This window comes from Rutilus rutilus (genome assembly GCF_951802725.1).
Source record: "Rutilus rutilus genome assembly, chromosome: 18".
Classification (NCBI taxonomy): domain Eukaryota; kingdom Metazoa; phylum Chordata; class Actinopteri; order Cypriniformes; family Leuciscidae; genus Rutilus; species Rutilus rutilus.
In genome coordinates this window covers 35,098,401-35,116,365 of record NC_140231.1, presented here as the reverse complement: position 1 = coordinate 35,116,365, position 17,965 = coordinate 35,098,401, and the positions used below count along the sequence as shown (strand labels likewise).

The 17,965-nt window shown below is 36.5% G+C and overlaps 2 long non-coding RNA genes across 2 annotated transcripts; one reads left to right on the top strand and one right to left on the bottom strand.

The window, feature by feature from the left end:
- Nucleotides 1–2,058: 2,058 nt before the first annotated feature.
- On the top strand, nt 2,059–3,580 carry LOC311277513. Its single transcript, XR_014625276.1, has 4 exons — nt 2,059–2,100; nt 2,416–2,532; nt 2,964–3,002; nt 3,131–3,580. It is a non-coding gene; the product is annotated as an uncharacterized lncRNA (long non-coding RNA).
- Nucleotides 3,581–11,001: 7,421 nt separating this feature from the next.
- LOC311277588 lies at nt 11,002–14,794 on the bottom strand. Its single transcript, XR_014625297.1, has 3 exons — nt 14,578–14,794; nt 13,210–13,407; nt 11,002–13,100 (listed from the first exon to the last, which is right to left on the bottom strand). It is a non-coding gene; the product is annotated as an uncharacterized lncRNA (long non-coding RNA).
- Between the last annotated feature and the right edge of the window lie 3,171 nt (nt 14,795–17,965).

Sequence of the window (17,965 nt, the reverse complement as noted above, 5' to 3'; positions counted from 1 at the left end):
TCATAAACAATCGTAAATGTGATCATGATCATGGTTTCAACAAACAACTCAAGGCATGGGAAGTTGGCTGAGATCTGGCGCTGATCTTCCTCGCTCTTGGTCACTGGGCCTTTTAAACCAGCAGAACGTCTGTGGATTGTTGGAACGTCAGTTCGTGACGTCAAATCTCATATGGGCAACCAATGATCACCACCTAGGAATAACGAATAGAAACACGAACACAAAAGAAAGAGAAAAATACACAAACACACGTGGAACGTAACAATAACAAAACAAACACATAGGCCTATAGCCTACGCTGCTTTGCTGTCTGGCTCGCAAATCTTTCAATAAGCTCTCAAATGATAAACAGATGTGTCAGCCTAAGATAAAGAAAGCACACGGGTCAAAAATGTTGTAGGTCTAGAAAGGGTGAAATATGTGTGAGAAAATGTAAGTGAAAAATGTAATTGGTTTAGTTTCTATTTCTAGGCCTATTGATCACTGGCTATCACCAGAACTTTTACATTACTTAGAGTCAATAGTTTTATTCTCATGAAGCTGATTATCTATTCAAAATAACACTGGTCATGTAATAGGTTCCAGATTCAGACATCAACTGTGTGACGAGTGTCATTAAGTTTGAGACACATGATGATCCTCATTGAGCTTCAGATCAGATCCTCTGATTTCTCTTCACTGTCTCTGATCCTGAAACTAAAGGCCTTTTGAAAAATATGAAAACGACAGGTAATATTATATGTGTTAAAATACAAAGACATTGACTGCCATGTATTTGATTTATTTATAATGCATTAATTCTATGTAATGCTGTTAATATGCTGTGTTGTGTTCAATAGGTTCTGAATACCATTTGATTTCAAGCTGGAAGTTTAGTGGATTGCTTTATCTCTCCCCCAATTAAAACAGTTGTTAATTACAGGGAAGAGTTCTACAGGGAAGAGTTTATTATCTCCTGTATGAAATCCTTACATAGATTTTGATGCATTTGATTTTTTGTTCTGGCAGTTGAACAGAAAGGATGAATACAAATAAACCTCTTAAACATTGTTGTTGCTTGAATTAACCTGTAATTAAAGATCTAAATCTACATGTACTCTAACAACAGTGTTTTTATAGAAATACAATGGTTAAAATCAGTATAAATTAAAGGGAGAGAGTAATAGGCCCACTGTGTTATATGAATCATCCTTTTATCAATTCTACTAATTATTGTAAGGACATTAATGTTGTTAATGTTTGGTCAAAACATAAAGTTACTCCTTGAATCACTAAATATATATTTTCATTTAAAAATCAGTTCATTTCAAGTGATGCAAAAATAGTTGAACTGAAACTGTATACTAGTCTAACTTGTAATACTTGTGTGGACTAGTTGCGGTATGTGGTATGCAAAAAGACAGGTTTAAAATCTGACATATGGCCAAGTACTTATAGTCAAGTCAGGTCATTTCCATTTATACAGCGCTTTTAACAATATAGACAGTAACAGAGATTGTTTCGGCTTTACAGCAGATCTAGAATAAAGTTATTGTCCAGATAAAGTTAGTTTTGATTGATTCACTTCCATTGTAAAGATCATTAGTTATTAACTTAGGGGCCACTTACACACACCGTTTTAACAGAAAACAGAAAACTTTTACTGTGTTCCGGCCGTTCATTTGCATAACAACAGTGTTTGGTGCTCGAGAACGCAAACCTTGAAGCGGGTTCCAAGTGCAAGCGGTGAATTTTGTTTTAAAAAGTTATCTCTGCATGAACTTCAAAAACGTGAATCTGTGCAGATAGCGTGCACATGCACATCACGTGTTTAGTCAGGTATGAGTGTTTGAATATATATGTGCGCAGGCGTGTAGTCTTTCTTTACAAATTGATCTCAACTGATTACTTAATTGGCCTTCAAAATTCCTAATGCAGATTTTTTTGTCACTTCCGCGTATCCATGAACTGGAATTATTTTGACAACGTTTTATATCTGTATAGAGGTAAAGGGAGCCTCCTTCACAGGGGAGGGACTAGACTGCCATATAAAGCACAGTATTAACACAGCACAGATCTTAGACCTGCACTGGATGTTTCCTCTTTTCAGCTCATCACAAGGTGACTAAAACACTTAATTATTACAGCAATTGTTTTGTAAAGAGATTTTTATTAATTTATTTAAATATGAACATTTGTTCATACTATAGTGAAACTTAAACCTGTATCGCACATCAATCATTAACAAATTTTAAACTTTACTGGAAAAAAATGGTTGTAGAAACAATTGTCACAGTGAATTAAACAAAGTTTTGAAGTGGAAAAACTTAAATAGTATTTTCTTGTAAAACATAGGCTACTCCAATAATATACAACTTCAAAAAAAATTACAGTGTTCACTTCACTCTAAGTTGGAACTCCATATTTTTAAAACAGATGATAAAGAGAGACAAGAGAGAAAGAAAAAAATGGCAAACAAAATGTTCCGATCTAATGAACCGAAGCTGCCGAGACTATACAGACAAAACAGCATTTATAGTGGCAAACCAAACTGTGAGTATTTATGATGTTCGAGATAAAACACAGTTATGTATCTTTCATCATAACAGTGTTTCATCTTCCCTGGTGTAAAATCGATTCTAAACTGCTTTTTCATTCACTCTATAACAGCTTTATAGAAAAGGCATATTAGGCAAGATTACGTAGTTACTATTTTGTCTTGTGAAATAAATGTAAACATCCGTTATTGTATGTGAAATTCAGTTCAAGTCTGTTATGCTTAATCATGCAGGGCTAAATAAAAACAACATACAATAATTATGATCACATTTGGCAGATTCTGCAAGTTGCATCCTCCATGATGCTTTCGTTCAAAATGATGCTGATTCATGAATCGGTTCATTCATTCACTGGGAATCAAACTCATTACATGATCATATGCTGAATGAATGCTAAAATCTCATGTCTGTGTTTTTCATTCCCAGTTTATGACATTGCAGAGTTCGGGAAGAGTCCAGGGCGAGGTGAGAGATTTACACATGATATAAAGAAACTAAAGTTACAACTGTGTAGAACTGGTGTGCAAATCTGATGTTATATTGATCTGTGTATATTATATTTCTGAGAATGTTTTTTCTTCTTCTGTTTTTAGGAAGCAGCAGTTCTATTTGCCTAACCCGCAAAATATTCTCCATCTCCAGTCGCTGGTTAAACAATGTATATATATTTTAGCTTTATCATTTATTATAATCAATACAGATTCATGTAATATCAACAAATATCAAGTCCATGGTCAAGAAAGGCCGTTTTACAGTATATATACTAGCTATATAAATGTAAAATTTATTTCTACAAATTAATCTTATTTACTTTCAGTATATGAATGTGTTTAAATCTATATATTATAAAGTACATGTTTGAATTTCATACATGTTTTTTCGGAATGAGACATTTACAGTAATCATTGATGTAATCACTGTTTTTGCTGTATGTTACTGTATGATAAGATAGATACTGTAGAAACTGTTTTTTGTTTGTTTTTAAAGAATGAAATTATTTTATTGTAACTCAGGAGAGAATAAACCGGGTCCAAACTTCTTGTAAAAATAAATAAATACAGAAAAACCTAGACTAATTGATTTGTGTGTTAATTTCCTTGTTGTACATTATCCTTTAATTAAGAAAAAATGGCAAGAGAGATTAATGTGTTTGGACTGAAAAACACTGTGTCAGGAATCATGATTGTTAGACTCGAGACCAGACACGAGCTTCCCAAAAACATCACAACTGCAATGTTGAAAACATTTGGTTATATTCAAAGATTACATGACACAATACAACATTACAGATATTAAAACTATCAGACACACACGTCATGTGAAGTGTCTCTCTCTACTGGAGATCTTCAGTATTACAGCAGATCAACAGCTGACAGATCACATCTATACGACTATAGAAGAAGTTTGGGTCAGTCCATCTCCATAATAAGCGCTATACAAATAAATGTGAATTGTATTGAATAATGCCTAAGGCACATTCAGTACTTACACACACAAATACAGTTATTGTGCATTTGTTATTTCTGTAAAGCTGCTTTGAAACAATCTGTATTGTAAAAAGCACTATATACATAAAGGTGACTTGGCTTGATATTTTAGTTCAATTTTATGTAGCCTAAATATCAAAACTTGTAGAAATCTGATGGGGAAAAGAGTCAAGAAGGATATGCTAAAATATGACTTGTGTTTTGCATGCTATACTTTTTAACTAGTGCATATGTGCTGTATTCAGTAAGTGACTCGTTTTCTTTTCTGCATTGCTAAGATCTTGAAGCCACTGTGAGCTTTTGATGTGGTTTAGACATGTTGTTGTGCTGTAAACCTGCATGACAAGCTGATGTTTGTGTAATGCATTCTTGACTCAACACCGTATTATTTTCATTATTACTCACCGTGAAAGTATCTGTAGTACTGTATGTAATACTCATCTGAATGTTTTATGCAAAATAAACATTTAAAATATATTTTTAATATCAAACGTATTTAACATTAGTTAACTCACAAACAATGAACAATTGTTTTTTTTTACTAACTATAACAAAGATGAATAAATCCTTAAAATATGCGTTGTTTATTGTTAGTTCATGTCAGCTAATGCATTAACTGTGTTAACAAATGAGACCTTATTGTAGTGTTACTGAATAATTAGCCTATTATTTTTTACATATTTTTTTACATAATATGATTCTATACATGTTCTTTTTCTTCATGTAAAACATCATCCAGTGTCTGCTGAAGAAGTTATAAAGATTTCAGTATATGCACGTGATTTATATCCCGCTCTATCGTGTGATAAAGACAGTAAATGCAGACAGAGTGATATTAAGCTTTACAGAACAGCTGAGGGTTGAGTTACAGCGATTACTGAACAAAGATAATCCTCACAATCTTTACAAAGTTAATGGCTTTGAAGAATCACTGAGTTTTAGTCAACTTATGCTACTAACTGTAACCTCACAGTCTACTAATACTCTAATGACTGCTAGTTGATATGCTGCAAAGTTACTTACAGTTAGTAGAATGTCTATGGACTATAAAAATGATTGTGTTATTAAACAAATGGTTTGTAAGTTTCAGCCACTCCTGTATGTTTTTCGGTTTCATATTCCACAATGCTCTGCCACACATCGTCTGCTCTTAAAGGGACATTCCTTCCAAAAATAAAAATTCTGTCATCACCTGTACCTGTGCATTTATTGTGTCTGCCGTACACAAAAGAACAATAGACTATTCAAAATCTTTAATGCTCCACCAAAGGAAGACAAGGTTTTGAACAACATGAGGGCGAGTATGATGACAGAAAGGTCATTTATGGGCGAAATATCCCTTTACAAACAAAAAGACAAATATTTATTGTTTTATATTTTTAAGGTTAAGTTCAGGTGCACTTTATCAGTAAATTTGTCTTTGGCTCAAAATACTCACACACTGTAAATACAATCACATAAATCATAACCCACCACATTTAATATATAGCACAGTAAAAAACAAAAATAAATATATCTCCATCTGATACATATCATAACTCACAACTATAAACACAAATACATATATATATATATATACAATTATTATTTACATTTTTGCTGTTTTGTTTCGTAGTAGTTTTCCTGTTTAGACTTCACTGAAATAGCCTGTAATACATATTAAATACAAATATGTTGAGAAACATGTTTTTTTTAAGATATCATTCATCAATCACTGTAAATGAACATGAGGCTCATAGTGTGACAACATTGTGGCGTCGACGTTTTTCCCCCTAGACAATAACTGAAAATGTTCAATACATACTTGTAGTCAAGACTGTAATATTTGAGTGTGTGCATAAACTGACTTCATTGGGATATTCACTGCAGTAAAAGAGTCTAGCCCTAGTCTTCAGGATATGGAAAATAGTTAGATTAACCATTTTGAAATATTCTTTATTGTCCCTGATAGGGAAATGTGTGATGGACTCGATAGCCAGCATTTCGACAGAACCTGATACATTAAAAATTACACAGCATATTCATACCCATAAACATAAGAATATACGCCGCTAATCTGAACACTTTCTAGAACAACCTAAAAAAAACTAACATAATTTTCCTATCAACTCCATAAAACCATAATCTTCATAAAAAATCCAGTCTCTGGTGAAGTCTTCACACATTAACATGCGTGTTCCACACCAGAGAGTGTGTCCAGAGCGCTTGTATGATTGCACATGTGTGATTTCTCGATTATGAACATATACAGGCATATGATCTCCAATATCCTGAGGATCAAAAAATGATTTCCGCTGTTTTCTTAGTTTTCACTATTAGAAAGAAATGATCAAACCAATCAACAAATGAATTAATCTCAGAAAAATAATTAGAAGAAGAGTTTTGTTTTTTCAGCAGACTGTAGACATTACTGTATCAAGCGGGACACACACTAACACGGGGCATGTTGTCACACACACGGTTTAAAAGTATCCACACATTTCAGCATGACGAAACTTACTTTTACTAGTTGCCATATCAACTATATAGAGAACAAAAATGAATGTAATTTTTTTGTCTCATTCACACACGCATGCCCACACTCACTCACAAATTACACTGGTGGAGCTCCTTGAGTAAACTGTTGAGAGAAAAACAAAAAACATTTAACATTGCCATGTTTGATTTACAAACAAATAAAATAAAATACAAAATGAGTTAAGCAGATCCAGCGTTGGGCTGATTACAGAGCGTCAAATATTGGTTTCCACACAGAGTTGAACTGTTTTTGTTTCTTCTTGTATCTTATTTTAGTTTATCTTTTTTTTTTTTTATTAGATCAGATAATATTTTAAATCTGTCAGGCCATGTTACAATGTACCCCTCATATGGGGCATGTTGTCACATTTCACTTCCATTCTTTCAGGGTAAATCAAGAAACGCTGCATTAATAAAACAAAACCTAAACAAAAGACTAGGCTACTAGACGTGGGAAATTAATGTGGGAAAAAGAAATACTCTGAACCCTAAGTAGATTTACACAAACTGAGAAAGTCAAAAAGTGTTAGGTTGTGTGTAACTTTCTTTTGAAAAAAAATATGAGGAAAGTGAAAGTGAAATAATTTTTTTATATATAAATATATTTCCACGTCTTTCGTTACACTGAACCTGTTTGTGATACGCCATCGTGTGGTGAAAATGAAAACTACAGGGAAGTTTACCAAGACATAATGGACATGTATTAATCTAAAAGGATCTTTAGAAATAGCCTACATATAATCTAAAATGTTCGAAAAATACTAATTTATATAAAACAATTTAGACTATGTGAGAGATCTGTTCAAAGAGTGTAGGGATCTTTAGGGATGTAGTGCCACTTTAAACCACGAGATGGCAGCAGCGGACCTTATTTTCACTTTATTTCAACTTTATTCCATTTAACTTAGTTAATGACAGCAGCATTAATCACTTTGGTTAATATTTTTTATACTACAAACAGTATATTAATTTGGAACCTGAAAACTAGTGTAGCTCATATTAAATCATGTGTGTGTTAATGAGTTTGTCCACAAGGTGTCAGCACTGACCCGAGCCGCTGCTTTCAGTGTTGCCAGATTGGCCGGGTTCCCGCCCAATTGGGCGGTTTTGAATTTGATTGTGCGGGTAAAAAAGGGTTTGGGCGGGTGGACAAAATTTGGGCTGGTTTGGGGTCAGTTCGGCGGTTTTCAAACATCTACATTTTAAAGTCTAATTGATTAAAAAACTAAACTAAAGTGTGCATGTAGTCCATAAAATCAGTCATCATGACATTACTGTACACACACGCGCGCCCATGCAGAGTCAGCTTAGTGTTGACATCACCGACGAGCACGCACTTTTAGCCAATCAGTGATCAGCAGGCAGATGCGATTGAGCGCGATAAGTTGTAGCTGTATATTCAAGTGATCGCTAATGCCAAAGTGATAGGCTAGCTATAGCCTACTAAACAGTAAAGATAGTGAGCAACTCTAAAAACGTACACCTGGTGGGAGATAGATGGTGAATATAACTCTGAGGAGAGCACAGTTGAATGACTTGAAATGAAATTAAATATGGGACGTGAAATATGTCCATGGCCATGTGCACACTAACCTAACCTTACCAGAGACATCGGCAACTTTTACACCGTCCAGATTGCACTATACTCGACCCTGACAGCTGCTGAAAAAGGTTTGAATCAACGATGAATGAGTTTGACTGCTAAATTCTGCGTTATGTTCTGCAATGTGTACTTCCGAGGGTTAAAGTCATCGGTTCATTTCTTGATTGCCGTTTTGACAGTGTCCATCTGGACATTTTAGTCATATTGGCTAATTCTCCTTTATTATTGCCCTGTTTTGATCTGTTTTCCTGACTTTTACTGACTTTTCTCAACTCACAGAAGTGACGTCAACGTCCGATCTAGCAGTAGCATAACCCATTCAGGCAAGAGTTATTTTAACATATGCGTAATTTGCGGGTGGGACATGTCCCCACCACTTTTTGCTAAGGTTGATATTGTCCCACCACTTTTGAAACAACTCGCGGCACTAATATACCAATACAAATAAACAAAACATCTTCAGTTAACTAGCAGAGCATTCATTTAGTTTGTTTGTTAAATAAATAAGAGGCGACCTAGCGCTGAAATGTGTTGATTTTTAAATAAAGTGATCAAAGTGCTCGTTGCCGCTGCGATCAGTGGCATGGATACTGTGTTTGTGGCTCGCGCACAGTCTTCACTCGGACGCGCGCTTCAATCCGTTGTGGAGATTCTCTATTCGTTCCGGTGAAATTACAAAACAAAATGCACACAAAAGTGTCCCTGCCTGATATACAACCACTGATAAACATAATCGGATTTGATGAGAAAAAAAACTGTTAGTACATTCATTGTATTAATTATCTACTAAAATAAAAATCTCAAATATTTGGTCAAACTCTGAATAAATCCGATTTATTACGAAATCCGAAATGATTAGGCTACGTTCGTCATGTCCGATTTGAAAATTTACGCGCGTAAACTCCGCTCTGACTGGATGATCACATGACGAATTTGTGAAGGTTATGAATTGTGTTGAGCAATATTTTATGTAATGAACGGCTGAAACCTGGTAGACACAAGATGTAACACAATATGAGCAACTGAAGAATAGGCCTACATTATTTCAGACATACCATATAACAAAGACATTTTGAGTTCAAGAGTGTTTGTTTGTTCTAGCATAAAACTCCCCAATTCTTTAATTAGTCTATGATAAATATGATGTAAAACTAAAAGCGACACAGAAAGCAGCTAAATGAGTTAGAAACTCTTAGCGAAACACTTAAAGCTGGATAACTGAGAGGATTGTGTGATGGCAGTTCACTCCTTCAGTCGGTGAAGCCATGAGAGATTAAATCCTGGGATTATTCCCATCTTCCCACAGGAGAAACGACTGAAAGATGGAGTTTGAGGAGGAACCCTGCAGAATGAGAGATGAAGATACAGAGGAACAAACAGGTTGGTGTTTTCCTTCATTCTCTTTAATGACAGATGAGGAACATTAAGATGAACACTCATATACAGTAACAATAGGGGAGAGCCAGGACGATTGAAATGCAGGACGAAACACTGAGATTTCCTTGAAAACCACTCAAGTCATGTACGTCAAATTTCGTTAGCACGCAATGCCTACCATACCTGTGAAACATTTCTTCTTTATGTCGTGCCGTTTTGGAGTTAAAGCCGCAAAGCTGTTTTTGAGTGCGGTAAGTGAATTCTTTCTTGTTATAATTTTGATGATTATGGCTTACAGCTTATGAAAACCCCAAATTCAAAATGGTTTTCATAAGCTGTAAGCCATAATTATAACAAATATAAAAATTGAATTACTGAAATAAATTAACTTTTGCACAGTATTCTAATATTTCGAGTTTACCTGTACATCAAGATATATCGTAGATCAAATTGTCTGGCAATGAATAGAGTATTTCAGAATCACTGGATCATGATATCGATATGATGGACAAAACTGTATTGTAGTTGCGAGTACACCAGAGTCCTGTGCAATTATTCTTGTCTCACTAAATGCCGCAAAGTGTCCTCCTTTTTGGTGTTATGGAAATGGCCACCCTGGAGACACATGATGATCCTCATTGAGCTTCAGATCAGATTCTCTGATTTCTCTTCACTGTCTCTGATCCTGAAACTAAAGGCCTTTGAGTTTCACCTCAAATCTACTTCTGACATCTAGTGGACAAAGATGAAAACTGCAGTGAATATTCTGTGTGTTAAAATAATAAATATACAATACATTCATGTACTTATTTGATTCATAATGCCCTAATTCTGTTTCATGCGATTGATATTCTGTACTCATGTGTTAACTCAGACCTAAATAAGTGTTCATCCAGTCACAGGGACTTTTGTCAACAATTGTCATCACTGTCATACCAAAACAACACAACCATACTCCAGGGTCCATCAGTCTTTCAGTCCAGATTAAGTGCCAACACTTTTATATGTCATTTTGACATCATTCTTCTCTAAATTCTGCTCACATATTCAGACGAGCTGCACAGACGTTATCAAAAAACCTTTTGAATTCATAACAATTGCTGAGACAACCTTGAGAAGTCAATGTGTCAATGAGAAACAGAAGGATGAATCTCTGCGACTTTTTCATATTTGAACAAAACTGCATGGTCAATATAAAGTCTGTACTTGTTGCTTATTGTGCAATTCAATATGAATATCTGCTTCAGTTTTTTAAATGTTAAAAATCTTATTGTATTTTATTCTTGTAATCTCTGAATCTAGAAGCAGGGTTTCAGCATTGCAGATGTGTTGTGAACATATGATCTTGATTCCTGCATCAGTGTAAGAGTTTGTGTTTATTAGTTATTAAAGCTTTAGTGATGAACATGCTCAATCAACACTCGTCTTTGGCCTTTGAAAGAAAAAAGTACAATATGAAAAGAAACACACAAACAAGCAGTTTAAGTATCAAAACATTTTTATTTTATTTTTTCCTGAAAATTATAATCAGGTTTGTTCTCTGCTGGTAGTAGCCTATGTTCACTATAGTGAAATACTGTGAAATACATATAGTGAATTAGTTTCGTTAAAAAATAAATCTAGTTCATATTTATTTACAATTCTAGTAAGAGTTTAAGAACATCATACCGGAAAAACACTGTCTTAAAATGGTTTTAAATCTGTGACAATTCTTGTCTTGTAACACAACTGGTGTCGTGTGCGGCCGCTAAGTTAATAACTAATGATCTGTGCAACAGAAGTGAATCAATCAAACTAACTTTATCTGGACAATAACTTTATTCTAGAGCTGCTGTAAAGCCTAAACAATCTCTGTTACTGTAATCCCCTATTATCACTGTAAAGCTGCTTTGAAAAGCGCTGTATAAATGAAGGTGACTCGACTCTTGTTTCCCCTGTTTTGTGTTTAAGGACTTTTATATTCATATGTATTTTCTGTTCCCATTGTTCCAGTGTTTTGCTGCATTCACTGTTGTTTAACTTTAATAACCAATAAATGACACAATGGGTTCTTGGTTAATCTCTCTTCCATATACACATTGTCGGTAGGGTTGGGCGATGTCCCCTAAATTGGCAGTTGACGATGTTTACAGTAAAACATCGCGATGGACGATGATATCGTCGGGGGGGGGGGGGGGGGGGGGGGGCAAGGTCTTTCACTGTGAGGTTGAGTTACCAACTGATGAGCATAAATCCTCTTTGTGTGTGTGCGTGTGTGTGAGAGAGAGAGAATGCACACTGTACTTATATCTACTGTGTTTACGGGAATACTCGACTTGGCATTTTGATATATTTCTGTGTTTATTTGGCCGTTTAGGTGCGCAAACGAAGACGAAGGCTACTATGCTTGTCCGTGTTGCGCTCGGAGCGCGCACACAGCATCCTGTCAGTAGAATTCAGTTCTCTTTCGCGAATTATCGCGCTTTTAATATTTATTTTAAATATAACTTTAAGCAAAATCGTCAACTGAAATCTGCGCGGATTATCAACAATACGACACATTTATAGGACATAAAAGGGTCTCTGCGGCTAAAGTGAAAGTACCAGCGGCCAGCGGGTGAAATGTTTCGAAATGTCTCTTTGCACAGCAAAGCACCCGTTTCAATAAAATGATATATTAAAGTTTATATAGCCTACTTTTACATTTTCGCTGCTGTTCTAAAATGTTTTTTGCCATCACCTTAAACAAGCTGCATCTGCTTGAATCCCAGTGCAGGAGCTCTAGGTTACCACAGAAACGTAAGCGGTTAACGTTAGTTGATTGCTGTGGTGACTCGTGACACTCGCGAACAGCACTGCACACACTTTTGCCGGTACAACTTGAATATTATTACTATCATAAACTTTTCATTAACTTCGGTAGGCTGTACAACAAGGGAATTGTAATTGGCTGCTTTTTCTACAGAGAGCCGATCTCTGTTGATGTGCCTTAATTTTTTTTATCGATCGTTTGTTGGTAAAGGGTGAGAAACCTTGCGAGCCACATGGTTTTTCCCAAAGAGCCAGGTGTAGCTCGCTTGGTAGGTTCCCAACCACTGGTATACACGAATCAACAGATTAAATAACGTGACCATTTCACGAACTGCCGTGACACTGGGCTGGTCTGACAGGGTGGGGGGCGTGGCATCACGATGGTGGCTCTCCATCGTGATGTCGGTCAGCCATCACGATGGACGATGATATCGTCCATCGGCACAACCCTAATTGTCGGCGATTCTTTCTTTTGTAAAGTCATGCAGTGTGAAACCTCCTGTCGCGGATCCATCGTGTGTGTGTGAACACAGCAGTGACAGTGAGTGTTACAGAGAGTCGTGCGGTGTGAAAACAACAGTGATTCGACTGCTTTGAAAATCGTGCAGTGTGAACTCGGCATTACTCTTGATTTCTCCATGTCGTCTCCCCTTAATGCTGCATGTTTGAGCCATGTGTGACATCTAGAGTTTGAGCTTTCTTCATTATCGTCATGTGATCCGTGAGTTTCTGTGAGCGTTTCTGAATCATCTGAGTCAATCTCTGCTGGTCCGTCTGGATCAGGAGAAACTATGAGATCACAAACACAGGCATTCCTAGTTAAAACTGATCAAAAATTGCCATCAAGTTGAAGAAAAATGTGTAACAGTGTTTTATCTTAAAGATCATTAAGACTCACAGTTCGGTGTTCCACTGTTAAGGCTGTTGTGTCTGACTCGTCTCCGGATCTGTTTCTCTCCTGGATCAAGAGCTTGAATCTCATCCTCTTTCTTTGTCATTTTCCTCTTTCTCTGTTTTCCTGATGTTTAATTCTCCTGCAGTTCGAGACGCTCCGCAGATCTGCCGTCACAATTCATTTCTCCTTTCTGCATTATATCTGTGGCAAAACATATCAAAGTTTGACGTTTGTGGTAACACTTTACAATAAGGTTCATTAGTTAACATTGGGTAGTGTATTAACTAACATGAACTAACCATGATACGTTTGTTTCTGTATTTGTTAATCTTTGTTAATGTTAGTGAATAAAAATAAAGCTGTTCATTGTTTGTTCATGTTAGTTCACAGTGTATTAACTAATGTTAACAAAATTGTAATAATGTATTAGTAAATGTTGAAATTAATATTAAAGATTAATAAATGCTGTATAGTTAGTTAGTTAAATTTTATTTCTGTGTCATGCCAAACATTTGGCCCATCCCACGTTGGATTACAAGACACCACAAACTTATTTAGCAAACATCTTCCGGTCGCATATACAAATCATTCGGGGAAATACATGAAATCAAATATATACATACACACACACACACACACACACACACACACACACACACACACACACACACACACACACACACACACACAGCATGTACAAACAAATCCTCATCTACAGATCATCTCGATAAAGAGCTTTTTGATCATATCAAAAGCTTTCTGAAAATCAATAAAGCACGAATATGTATGCTTATTTTCACTTCTTATTTTAGTTATAATTGTAGATCAAGACATGATCTTGACTTATGGAACCCATTTTGTTCTTCAATGAGGATCTCTTCTTTCTCTCGGTACACCATGAGCCTTTCATTAAGTATTGTAGAATACAGTTTATAAACTGCTCATTAAACTAATCCCTCTATAATTCAAAGGCACCCTTGGATCCTCATTTTGGGATTTTGGTATCGGATTAATAATAGATTTAAGCCACATAGATGGTATTTTGCCGGATTCATAACACCATTTAAATAAATCAAACAAAATATCGAATAGTTTGGGTGATTTTAGTATTTCATTTGGAATATTTTCAACCCCCGTCGCTTTTCCTAACTTAGCTTTATTAATGGCCATTTGAACTATACGTGCAGTTCATTATTAGTTCATGCTAACTAATGTTGTTAACTAATGTTAACTAATGAACCGTAATGTAAAGTGTTACCACATTTGTTACTAATTGATTTGCAACACAGAATTACATTTCAGTTTCTTTATATTATAGTAACATTGTATTTGTGTTGAGATTTAAATAAAAAGAAAACATGTTTTAATTACCTTGTGATGAGCTGAAGAGCGTCTGGTGGATAATAATATTATATCTCTGAATAAGAGACACACATTTCCAATAGTGTTTGATGAGGTGTATTTTCTTGCATGAAAAGGCCAGCAGAGACACAGACACACAGAGAGATTACAGAGTGAAAGTGAAGAGGAGGAATCGTCCTCTTTTAGAGCCTCAACTCTCTCTTATCACTCTAGACCAGCGGTTCCCAAACTTTTTTTCCGGGGCACGCCCTACTATATCCCAACCGGGTTGGCGCACCCCTAATCCCCACTTCAAAAAAATAACGCAACAAAGCTTTGTTTTATCGCCATATAAAGACTCATGTTTAATCATGCGCAAATAACCAGAACACACATGACAATAACAACATCAACAAAGTTTCAATATAATGCAACAAAGCTACGCACAAGCTTCCACTTTTAAGAGGACCAGTGACAGACACAGGCTCAGTAACAGAAAGCACGGTTATTTTCAGCCGCGTAATTTAGTTTTATTTAAAAAAGAAATATTTTGTAACATTACACGTGAAATGTTGTTACGGTCACTTTTGATCACTTTAATGCATCCTTACTGAAAAAAAAAATCTGACTAACCAACACATTTTTGAACGGCAGTGTACATTCAGTTGGTCATTATTGCAATATAAACACTATCAGACTGATCAACAAGGTATAGCCTATCTTCATTTACCAGTCGAAGAAGGAGCAACTTTCTGCTATTATGTTTACTCCGTGCACTGTCAAGGGCTTCATCATATTTGTCGTGGTACCGGGCTTTGCAGCAATTATTTTACCGCACATAGCCTGCATCGAGCCTGGAGAAATGTAGCCACACTTTTGATCGACTTTTCCACATCTTTATGGTATTGTGTGTGTGTGTGCTCGCGTCTCTCATGAGTATGTGCGCTGAGAGTTTGTGTGTGTGCTCGGGTCACATTGAGAATGTGTGTGTGCTCGCGTTTCATATAAGTATGTGCGTGGAGAGTTTGTGTGTGCGTGCGCGCGTCTCATATGTGCGCGGAGAGTTCCGCGCGTCTCATGTGTGTAGAGTTTGCTTGTAGGCTATGTGCGTGAGCGACTTTAGGTGTGTCGTTGTGCATTTCATATGTATTTGTTTTATCAAAAACTAATAAATGATAGTTTTTTTTATTTAAAATAAAAGGAAAAGGAATTTACAAAGGAAATGTTTACTGTTCATGTTTTTTTATTGTGTGGAAAAATCCTACTTAAAAAAACAGACAGCCATTACATTTTTCCTCTCGCGCACCCCCTGGTGGTAGCTCGCGTACCACACTTTGGGAATCCCTGCTCTAGACCACTGATCATATTTTCGTAGACGCATATTTTTTTTGACTTGTTTATCATATTTTACCCTTGAGTGGAGGCTCATAACACTACACTTCCACATTAGAATATGTTTGCTCGTTTACTGTCATATAACGGTCACACATTTCTCATTTCCAGCTGTATACAATGTTCATACATCATATTCATAAGATCAATAACTGTTCTTTGTTCTATCAAATCAGACCTCGCGCAAATTATCTTATTATCTTATTACTGCCTTTCTAAGCAATTCCATTAATAAAGAAAAATCAAACATATAGAAAATGTAAAACATAGTGCATAACATATTAGATTTCTTCGACAAGGGTTAATATGCAGTGCGACTGACGCAGGAGCTTTAAGGTTATAAACACACACACACCCACACCCACACCCCTTCACTGAGCTGAAGCTGCGCCAGTTTGATTAGACTTTATCATTGCTTATCAACTACTACCAAATGTTACTGCGCAGTACAGTGACAGTAACAGTATTTCTCAACCCTGCGGCTGTCAGGATATATAGTAATATCCTTTTTGTTCTGCACATAAAAGTTTTTAATTCTAGTGGTTGACCAATGTGTGTTTTTCAATAACTGATAGTACTAGCTATCTCTACTAATGATGCTTAGTGTTGACAATAAATGAAAATCCATGTTTCTAAATGAATGCTATTCATCTTAATAGAATTACAGACTGACTGGAAAGACATTTTATATTATATTAATGGTAGACCTACTTTAAAAAAGGTAAGTGAATCAGCTGTCTCGTGTGTGTGTGTGTGTGTGTGTGTGTGTGTGTGTTACTCTCTCTCTCTCTCTCTCTCTCTCTCTCTCTCTCTCTCTCTCTCTCTCTCTCTGCCTCTCTCTCTCTCTGCCTCTCTCTCTCTCTCTCTGCCTCTCTCTCTCTCTCTCTCTCTCACTGCCTCTCTCTCTCTCTCAAATTCAAATTCAAATTCAAATTCAAATGAGCTTTATTGGCATGACTTGTACAGTATTGCCAAAGCATTGGCCATTAAATAAATGGACATTACATACACAAATAATCAATAAATTCAATAAATCAATCAGTAAACAAAAGTATGAGTACATTTATATATAAAAAATAAATAAATAATAATAATAAAAACACCTTTGTACATTTGTACCAACATTCAGACAAGATAAGGATGATTCTGACTTTAGTTTTGTCCACTGGCTGACTCTCTGAGTTTGTGGCAGGCCGTCACATATTTTGCTGCTGTTGTGATTGAGCTGGAGTTCTCTCCCAGAATATGCTTTAATTTTTCTGAATTTGGTAATGTCATAAAATTTGGTTCTAGTTGTTGGAATCTAGTGAAATAGTCTGATCTAATGCTGTGATAGTGATCACAGTGTATCAGGAAGTGTTTTTCTGTCTCCACCTGTCTCTGAGAGCACAGTGAACACAGCCTCTGCTCTCTCGGCTGCCATCTCTGCCTGTGCCAGCCTCTCTCTACAGCCAGACTGTGGTCACACACACACACACACACCTCTCTCTACAGCCAGACTGTGGTCACACACACACACACACACACCTCTCTCTACAGCCAGACTGTGGTCACTCAGCCTGTACTTGGTCAGGGTCTTTCTCACTTTATGCTCTTTCACACAGCTAAGGTATTCTGCTGGTTTATAATATCTTTTCAGGCGTAAATAGAGTTCCATCTTCTTTTGTGATTTAGTAGCATCTTTCCAATAGGTAATGTCATTTTGTTTTTGTAATTTAATAATTTGGTTGGGCCAGATAGTGCTGTGCTGGTCTGGCTGTAGTTTCAGCATGAGCTGAGAGAGTGTGCTCCGGTGCCGGTTCTGCTCCTGACACCGCAGGGCCTCAGCTGGTATGAGCTCGGGTCACTGCGCTCCGGTGCCGGTTCTGCTCCTGACACCGCAGGGCCTCAGCTGGTATGAGCTCGGGTCACTGCGCTCCGGTGCCGGTTCTGCTCCTGACACCGCAGGGCCTCAGCTGGTATGAGCTCGGGTCACTGCGCTCCGGTGCCGGTTCTGCTCCTGACACCGCAGTGCCTCAGCCTGGTA